Source organism: Gossypium arboreum, chromosome 12, assembly GCF_025698485.1.
Source record: "Gossypium arboreum isolate Shixiya-1 chromosome 12, ASM2569848v2, whole genome shotgun sequence".
Lineage (NCBI taxonomy): Eukaryota > Viridiplantae > Streptophyta > Magnoliopsida > Malvales > Malvaceae > Gossypium > Gossypium arboreum.
Genome location: NC_069081.1, coordinates 100,526,700 through 100,535,790, shown reverse-complemented (window position 1 = coordinate 100,535,790; position 9,091 = coordinate 100,526,700). Strand labels below are relative to the sequence as shown.

Genomic DNA, 9,091 nt, shown 5'->3' with positions numbered 1-9,091 from the left:
ACCACGACATATTACGATATGTGAAGAATCGTAAATATCCTGACCAAGCAACTGAGAACGATAAAAGGATGTTGAGAAGATTGACCTGTGACTATGTCTTAGATGAGGAGATCCTATAGAAAAGGATAAACGATCAGGTGCTACTAAGATGTGTATACGCTATCGAGGCTAAGAAAATCTTGGAAAAAGTCCACGAGGGTGTCTGCGGAACACATGTCAATAGTTTTACAATAGCCAGGCAAATCATGAGATTTGGATATTATTGGTCCACTATGGAAGAAGATTGCATCAGTTATGCCAAGAAATTCCATAAGTGTCAAATTTATGGAGATAAAATTCATGTACCTCCCTCACCTCTTCATGTTAGGACTTCTCATTACCCTTTCTCTATGTGGGGCATGGATGCCATTAGGTTAATCTCACCTAAAGCTTCTAACGGGTAACGATTCATCTTCGTGGTCATCAATTACTTTACAAAGTAGGTAGAATCCACTTTATATGCTAATGTCACGAAGTCGGCAGTCAGCAAATTCTTAAAGAAAGAGATCATATGTCGATATGGAATGCCAGAAAGGATCATATCTGATAATACACTAAATTTGAACAACAGCACAATATCAGAAGTCTGCAATCAGTTCAAGATCAAACACTACAACTCATCACCATATCGCCCAAAAATGAATGGTGCAGTGGCAGCTAATAAGAAAATTAAAAAAATCGTGGGGAAAATAACTGAGACTTACAAAAATTGGCATGAGAAGTTACCATTTACCCTCTATACTTATGAACATCTGTCAGGACCTCAACCGGGGGCAACGCCTTTCTCTCTGGTTTATGGAATGGAAGCGATTTTACCCATTGAAGTCGAGATTCATTCTTTTTGAATTTTGGTAAAATTGAAATTGGATGAAACAGAATGGATTCAATTTCGATATGATCAACTAAACTTGATTCAAGAGAAAAGGTTGAAAGCCATCTGTCATGGTCAGATGTACCAAAAATGAATGATGCGAGCTTACAACAAAAAGGTTCGTCCTAAAGAATTCCATAAGGGGGACCTAGAATTGAAAAATATCCTACCCATACAAAAGGATTTTAGAGAGAAATGAATGCCAAATTGAGAAGGACCTTATGTGGTAAAGAAGGCCTTTTCTAAAGGAGCATTGATTTTGACTGAGATAGATGGTAAAAGCTTACCCAATCCTATAAATTCAGATTCAGCTAAGAAGTACTTCACCTAAAAAAAAAAGGGGGAGAGGCCAAAGTGAAAACCCGCAAAAGACGCCTTGAGACCAAATGGGTTTTGAGTTGAAAACCTAGAAAAGGGCAGTTTAAATTTAGATTGAAAATTGAACATATGATAGTCGAATCTTCTCAAAAGGAAGAGTGTTACATCTTGGGGCATCAACAGAGTACTCTGGATCTACGAAACATATATCAAGTTCAAAAGGGTCCTCGAGAAGTTAGTGCGAAGAAGCTCATGTTATGATATCTAGGGCACCTATTTCCATCTTATTCAACCTATATTTTAGCAATGTTTGCTATCATTGATTAATCCATTCATTTCGAGCCTTGCTCCCAATAAATTTCAATCTTTTCCATTGTTACAATCTTTTTCAAGCATTTTTACATTGAAATAACGATTAATGGACTAATAATATTCAAGTAAAAGGAGTTCTGCATGTTGCTCTAAAAGGTTTTCTAAATTGTATAAGGATCTGAAAACAAGACTACTATTCAAAACTAACCAAACTTAAGGGTTGGAAACATTTGAGAAAGAATAGTTTAAATTGTGATTATTTCTTCGGGTTCCCTATCAAAGATACCAGCTGAACAAGAGGGCAGGGTAATACATCAGTGATAGAACCTTAGTGAATAATGAGCAGTGTTAACCTAAGCATTAAAAAGTGATCATTCTCGAAAAATGACATCATGCATTCATGCAAATATCATTCATACATATCTAGTTAGGAGTATTTGATTCATCTTGATCATGGAATCCTAATTACTAGGCATAAATAGGCCCATGAAAGGGATTCTACAGGTCATGTTCCCCAAAGAACAGTGTAACAAATCAGTGAAACAACAAATCCTATACCCCTGAAGTTACAGTGGGAGAACAGTGTAACAGATCAGTGAAACAACAAATCCTATACCCCTGAAGTTACAGTGGGATGGATTAAAGCCATCATGACAAATCTTATCTCCCTAAAGTTGCAGTGGAACAGATTAAAGCCACAAATCTTATCTCCCTAAAATTGTAGTGGAGCAGACTGAAGATAGCGAATCTTATCTCTCTAAAGTTGCAGTAGAGCAAATTAAAGCTATAAACCTTATCTCCCTAAAGTTGCAGTGGGGCAGGTTAAAGTTACAAGTCTTATCTCCCTGAAGTTGCAGTGGAGCAGACTAAAGATAGCAAATCTTATTTCTCTGAAGTGGTAGTGAAACAGATCAAAGTTACAAATTATAAATCTTATCTCCCTAAAGTTGCAGTGGAGCAAATTGAAGTTACAAATCTTATCTCCCTGAAGTTGCAGTGGAGCAGATTGGAGCTGCAAATTTTATCTCTCTGAAATTGCAGTAGAGCAAATTGAAGCAACAAATCTTATACCCCTGAAGTTGCAGTGGGTTTGAATGAAGCTACCTGAAAAAGAGAAACACCAAAGAAGTCGAGATTCGACAAGACCAGACCAAATTGGTCCTCTTTAATGTCTTTGCTCAATTACCGTTACACGATAATGAGCAAAGAAGGGCAGCTCTAGGGACCCAATTTAGTCTGGGCCTTAAACAGAAACCAGATCAAAAATAATAATAATAGTTTAAGTCAATTTACAAAATATCAGACCCAAATACAAGCCCGAACTAAAACAAACCCTAAGCCTAAATATGAGCCCACAACCTAAACTAAGTTTTCAGAAAAATTGAAAACCCTAGCCTCCATGCGCCGTACCCCCCTCCTCGTGCTTCTGCAGCGCCCCCACCACTCGAGGCTTGGCCGCCTTGCACCAAAATAGCAAGGTCTTCTCCGTTGACCCTAGCACTTGCAAAAAAGAAGGGAAAACAAAACACAAACAGGGTAGAGCAACAGTAACGAAAATGAAAATAAATTATAGAATAAATAGTAGATATTGGCTATAAAAGCCGTGGCCAGATTGTAATTTTTTTTTACACACAAAATCAAATACAAAAAACTAAGGTTAAATACAAAAGAAACAGATTCAAAAAATTTGATTTTTTTTTATTTTCTCTTCGTTTTTGTTTTTATTTTCACTTATAAAAAAAATAATAAACAAAAAATACAAAAAGGGGGTCAAAGCTACCTGATCCTTCGCATTCCGCCGCCGTTAGTGGTAGAGGTTCATCGTTTTCGATGAAAAACAACGTCTCATGGGTTCGGAGACTCAAAAGGCAAGAAAATGGCCTTCTTCAATTTTTAGGCCACTGTGGATTGCGTCGGCGTCGCTGATAACCTGCGGCCGCCACAGTGGCCGATGGCCTGAGCCTAGCCAGAGAAAGGGGAGCGAGAGAGAGTCTGAGAGAGAGTTCTTAGGGTTGTTTTGAAAAATGAGGGAAAAATGCTTCTTTTTTTTTCTGATTTTTTCTATTTATATAGGGTCTAAACGGCGCCGTTTTGAACGAAGCATCAGTTGTAAAAATGACACTGTTTTGCTTAAGACCCGAAACCCGACTCGATTTTAAGCCAGGATCTGCATGTTTTTCCCTCAAAGGGATATTTATTTGATCGGTCCTTCCGCTTTTTCTCATATTTTCGATTTAATCCTATTCTTTTTTTTCTTTTTAATTTTACCCTGTAATTTTGGCTTCGTTTCATTGCAGTCCACCATGAAACGGTACGTTTGTAGGACCGGGAATAATTTCCCATTTAGTCCTCATACCTTTGCGCGCTTTATATTTTGATCCTAATTTCTTTTTTTTTTCTTTTAAATTTGGCCATGCAATATCATTCTATTTTTTATTTGGTCCTTCGATTTGCCAAAGGATACAGCGCATTCAGTGGGGTTTGGGATATTTTCCCAGTTAATCCCCATTCCTTTTTTGCGAATTCCATTTTAGTCCTTGACCCTGTTTTGATTATTTTATTATTTATATTTTAGCCCTTTTGTTTTATTTTATTCAATTTGTCCTTTTAATTCCATTTTAGTTACTATTAAGATCTTTTATTTTAATTCTATTATTTATTCATCTACTTGCTTATTTATTCCTTATTTCATTTATTCCATTCATTTATCTGTCCATTTACTCATTTATTTATGTATTATTCATTTATTTATTTATTTTTGCTTCAATCCTTATATTCATTTATTTATTATTCCGTCATTTTTATATATTAATATTTTTATTTCCTTTATCGATTTTTTCTTATCTATGCTTTCATTATTATTACTATTCTATTATTATTTGTTGATCTGCTTATTTATTACCTCCCTTTTACATATTTTCAATATTAGATTATTTATACTTTTTCATTTATACATTTTATTCATTATTATTATCATTATTTTTATCTTATTTTTACTACTTTGTCATTTCTTTTGTCATTTTCGCATCATTTACATTTATATTCGTCATAAGGCATCTAGCATCTTTATTTTTTATTATTTTTATGTATTTTTATCATTTTATTTATTTTATACCATGGATTAATATTCTTACTATTGTTATAGTTACATTGATATTATCATAGCATTTCTTTATTCACTTATTTTATGTTATTTAAATATTCTATCCGTATAACCATTTTAAAATCACTTCATGCATTATGTTAACATATAATTAGTCGCTTTTATATTATACCCCAAAATGAGAAAAATACCTATCGTTCTAATATTACACTTATTATTGTTCAAAACAAATTTTCAAAAATAGGCAATGTTCGGTATTTGGAAGATTCAAGAAATCGTACACTAACTTACGGAGTTTCGATTTTCTCGTTGAACTCTAATAACCGAATGTCCTTTTAAAATTAAAATACATAAGATTTTAAATAAAAAAAATAAAGGCAAACTTATTCTCAAGGATTCAAAGTGTCGTGTCCTAACTTACGGGATGTGACATTTTGTTGCCTCGAGATGAGAGGGTCTTAAACATACTTTCGGATTTACTCAAACAATTTTTAAGTAAAATTAACATTAGTCCAAAAAGGGATCGTATTTTAAACTATTTTCAAGTTTTCAAATTTTGACACTAAGACGTGAATTAATCAATTAGGTATTAATTTTGGGCGGTACGAGGGTGTTAATCCTTCCTCGTATGTAACCGACTCCCGAACCCATTTCTGGATTTTTTTGTAGACCGAAAAATATTATTTTAACAAATTAAACTTTTTATTAAAAAGATCAAGTTTCAAGTGATCCGATTACACCTTATATAAAAAAGATTAGTGGTAACTCTCATTTTTCTTTTTTTTTTTTAAATCAAAGTTGACATTTTCAAAAAAAAAAAAAGATTTCAACAACCACATCATTTTTCCATTAACTAGTTGGTGACCATAAATTAAATATGTGGGTGACTGAAAGGGAAGAAAATCAATAATTAAATAAACATTTTATAACTTTTCATTATTAAATGATAAAAATACCAATAATTAAATTATTACCAATGTAGTTTACCCTTTTCTTTTTAACGTTAGCTTTGCCGGATTAGTTTTACTTCTTTAAAATGTCTCACAAAAATATATGCAGATAAATTATGTATTGATAATTTTAAATTCTAACAACTTATCTTTTTAATAAAATTAATTCATGCTTCGATTGAAATAAAATATATAAAATCATATTTTAATAATGAAATCTTTTAATTTCACAAACAAAATTAAAAGGTTGTCACATGTATTTAATTAATAATTTAAAAATAAAAGGTAAATTATAGTGATTAAATTATGAGTGAATTTTTATTTTGGTCACTTAATTAAAGTAAGTTATAATTTGGTCACTAAATTATTTAAAAATTTTATTTAAGTCATTAAATTTTTCAAAAGTTTTTATTTAAATCATTAGATTGTTAAGATTTTTTTTAAAAAGTTCTACCAAGAAGCTCCAAAAGACGATTCGACGACTGGTACAATAACTCAATACCAATTGATGAATAGAAGAACATGCCTTAGATCCAAGTAAATTTGATGGTTAGTGTCGAAGATCACAGAAAAAAGTTGTTTGAATTTTGGTTCATAGATTTGTAGGAAAAGAGAGCTTCGATTGATGCAAGCAATGCTAATAGAAAAAGCCATAGTAGCGATTTAACGGATCAATGACTTAATTAAACGAAAACTTTTGAATAATTTAATAACTATATTATAACTTTGTTAATTAAGTGACTAAAAAAAACTTACCCATATTTAATAAATAATGATATAATTTATCCAAAAATAAAATATCAATAGTTTAGCGACTTGTTTTATAAATACATATACCGACTTTTAATCCTACTTTGGAATTAGAAATCTCTACTACTAGTACTAATGTATTAAATAATAAATTTATTAACATAACTCTATTTTAATAAAGTAACATAAGTACATAAATTTATATATTTTAGACTATCAAATATAAATTCTTCATTTACAATTCTATATATATAAAAAGAAGGAATTATATGAGATTGTAATTTTACATTATCCCTGTCTCTTTCCAATAAGAAAATGACAAAACAGATTTTCGCCCTTTTTTTTTAGAATTTTTAGTTGGATTTGGAATTTTTAGAAGGAAAAAATTGGAAATCTAAGAGAAAAAATCTTATTTGTCATTCTCTTATTGGAAAGGGATAAGAATAATTTAGAATCATAATTTCATATAATCACTACAGCAAAACAGATTTTTAGCGGTGTTTTTTTAGACCTATAAGCGCCGCTAAAACAATTTGCAACGTTTTTATAAGCGCTGAAAAAATGCCGTTATAGATGACGTCGCTAAAATTTGCAGCGTTTATGTGAAAAAAACGCCGCTAAAGGTCATGACTTTTCGCGGCGCTTTCCCCACAAACGCCGCTAAAGGTCATGACCTTTCGCGGCGCTTTTACCTAGAGCGCCACTAAAAGTATGACCTTTAGCGGCGCTTTTATCAAAAACGCCGCTAAAAAAATAACCTTTAAAAAAATTATTTTAATTAAATAAACATTTATTTAGGATAAATATTATATTATGTTTTATTTTTGAAATTTGAACTTCAAACTATATATTTTTAAGTATAAATAAAAAAATTACTGTTTAAATTAAATTTTCTATGAAAATTTTAACTTTAAAACTAAATATAAAAATTGGTGAATTTAAATTTAGAATTTAAAATTATAAATTAATAACACAATTAGAATCTAAAAGTTAGAACTCAAGTTATCTTAAATATTAAAATAAAAAATAGAATCAAAACTAAAATAAATAATAAAAATTAGATTAAATATAAAGATATAAATAAAATATAGTAAGTCCAAATACATCATCTTGTTTGCGAACCTAAACAACATTGAAAATTGGAAATTTGGTCTTTTATAAAAAGACAAATTGCTAAGTTTTGAACTAGGAATTCTAATACCTCGGAGGACAATGCAAAGTTTAAAGCTTCATAAACTACACTCTCATCAGGACAATATGCCAATGAACCTACAAACAGAGGGGAAAAAATATTATAGATTTGAATAGTCTGCAAGTGTCTAAAGGATTTTTGTACACTACTCCAATCTGTTAATGCAGAAGTCATTGAAAAGGCTGTGCATAATATGTACCTACAACATACAAAATAATGTAACGTGAAACCCAAATCCGTTAACTACAAAATTGCAGGAAAAGAGAGAACAACTTTATATTTCGGTTAATTTGGTTGGTTTTCGTTAACGAAACAAAATTAACCTTCAACTTTTTTAATGGATGATTCTACATATCCAACTAAAATATCAGAACAAATCAAAATCTACAAGCACAATACAATGAAGATATTAATCACCATCAGATGTTAAATTAACACATACTAAAATTTCAAAAAAAATAAAATGAAGGTATAAAAACTTAACAGGACTAATCCAAACTAATAACCAAAATAACATTCAAATATCAAATTTTCTTAAAATCTCTTCTGTTAACCAAACTGAATTTTTTATGGTTAACCAACAAACCAAATTTGGTCAGTTAATTCAGCTAAAAATAAAAGAATATTAGCAACAAATTATAAATTGAATTCAGGACCATGTCAAATTTTCCTAGAAAACAGCTTCTAGTCAATAAAAATTTTGAGAAAGCAGTCCAAAAACTCCAACACTCAAATAAACTACATATGTAAACTACATACAAATTGTTTAAGATAAGGATTGATGTATCAGTATCTTAACCTCAGTTTTCTTCAAGTAACCAAGTTACATACACTCAACGCCTCAAACAGATTATGAAGGTATAACCTTGTAATGACTTACCTTGATTGCAGCACCAAAACATGACTCAGCAGTTGTACTACTCTGAAACATTGTTGGGATGTTTTCAAATTATAGTTCTAAATGTCAAGGCACTCAATCCTCGGAACAAAAAAACCAAGTCAAGACAAATACTACTTTCGCACTTTAAATTTTATTATATTTAATAAAACAACATTGTTCAAGATTGGAGACAGATGTCTTAATTCGAAAAAGCCAAAGTTCACATGTCTTAACTAATTTTGAAATATAAACTTTCGTATCATTTTCAATTTATGAAAATTACAAGATCAAAAGCTGGATGTTTTCTGACGCTCAAGTTTCCACTGGCCTTCATCTTCTTGTATTTTAATTAATCAAGTATACCACAACCAAATTCCTTTAATAGAACCTTAAAAAACATGTATACCATAAAAATTAAAAGGATAATTACAGATGGTGACACTATGATCCATTTTTACAGCTAATATATAAAACAACGCTATATATATATATTATATAAAAACCAATTGGTAGCAAGGGATTACAGGAAAGAGTTAGTAAAATCACTTGCCATTTCAGCTGCTCTTTCCTCAATAACTACACCTTCCGATTCCACTTTATACCTTCCTACTCCGTGTTCTTCTTGCAACCTAGAACAATCCCAAACAAAGCCCAGTCTTTTATTTGACAATAAATG

General features: G+C 31.0%; 1 long non-coding RNA gene across 1 annotated transcript; it reads right to left on the bottom strand.

Moving 5' to 3' along the window:
• Positions 1 to 7,405: 7,405 nt before the first annotated feature.
• On the bottom strand, positions 7,406 to 8,543 carry LOC128285126 (uncharacterized). The gene is made up of 2 exons (XR_008275542.1): positions 8,416 to 8,543; positions 7,406 to 7,612 (listed from the first exon to the last, which is right to left on the bottom strand). It is a non-coding gene; the product is annotated as an uncharacterized LOC128285126 (long non-coding RNA).
• Positions 8,544 to 9,091: the final 548 nt, after the last annotated feature.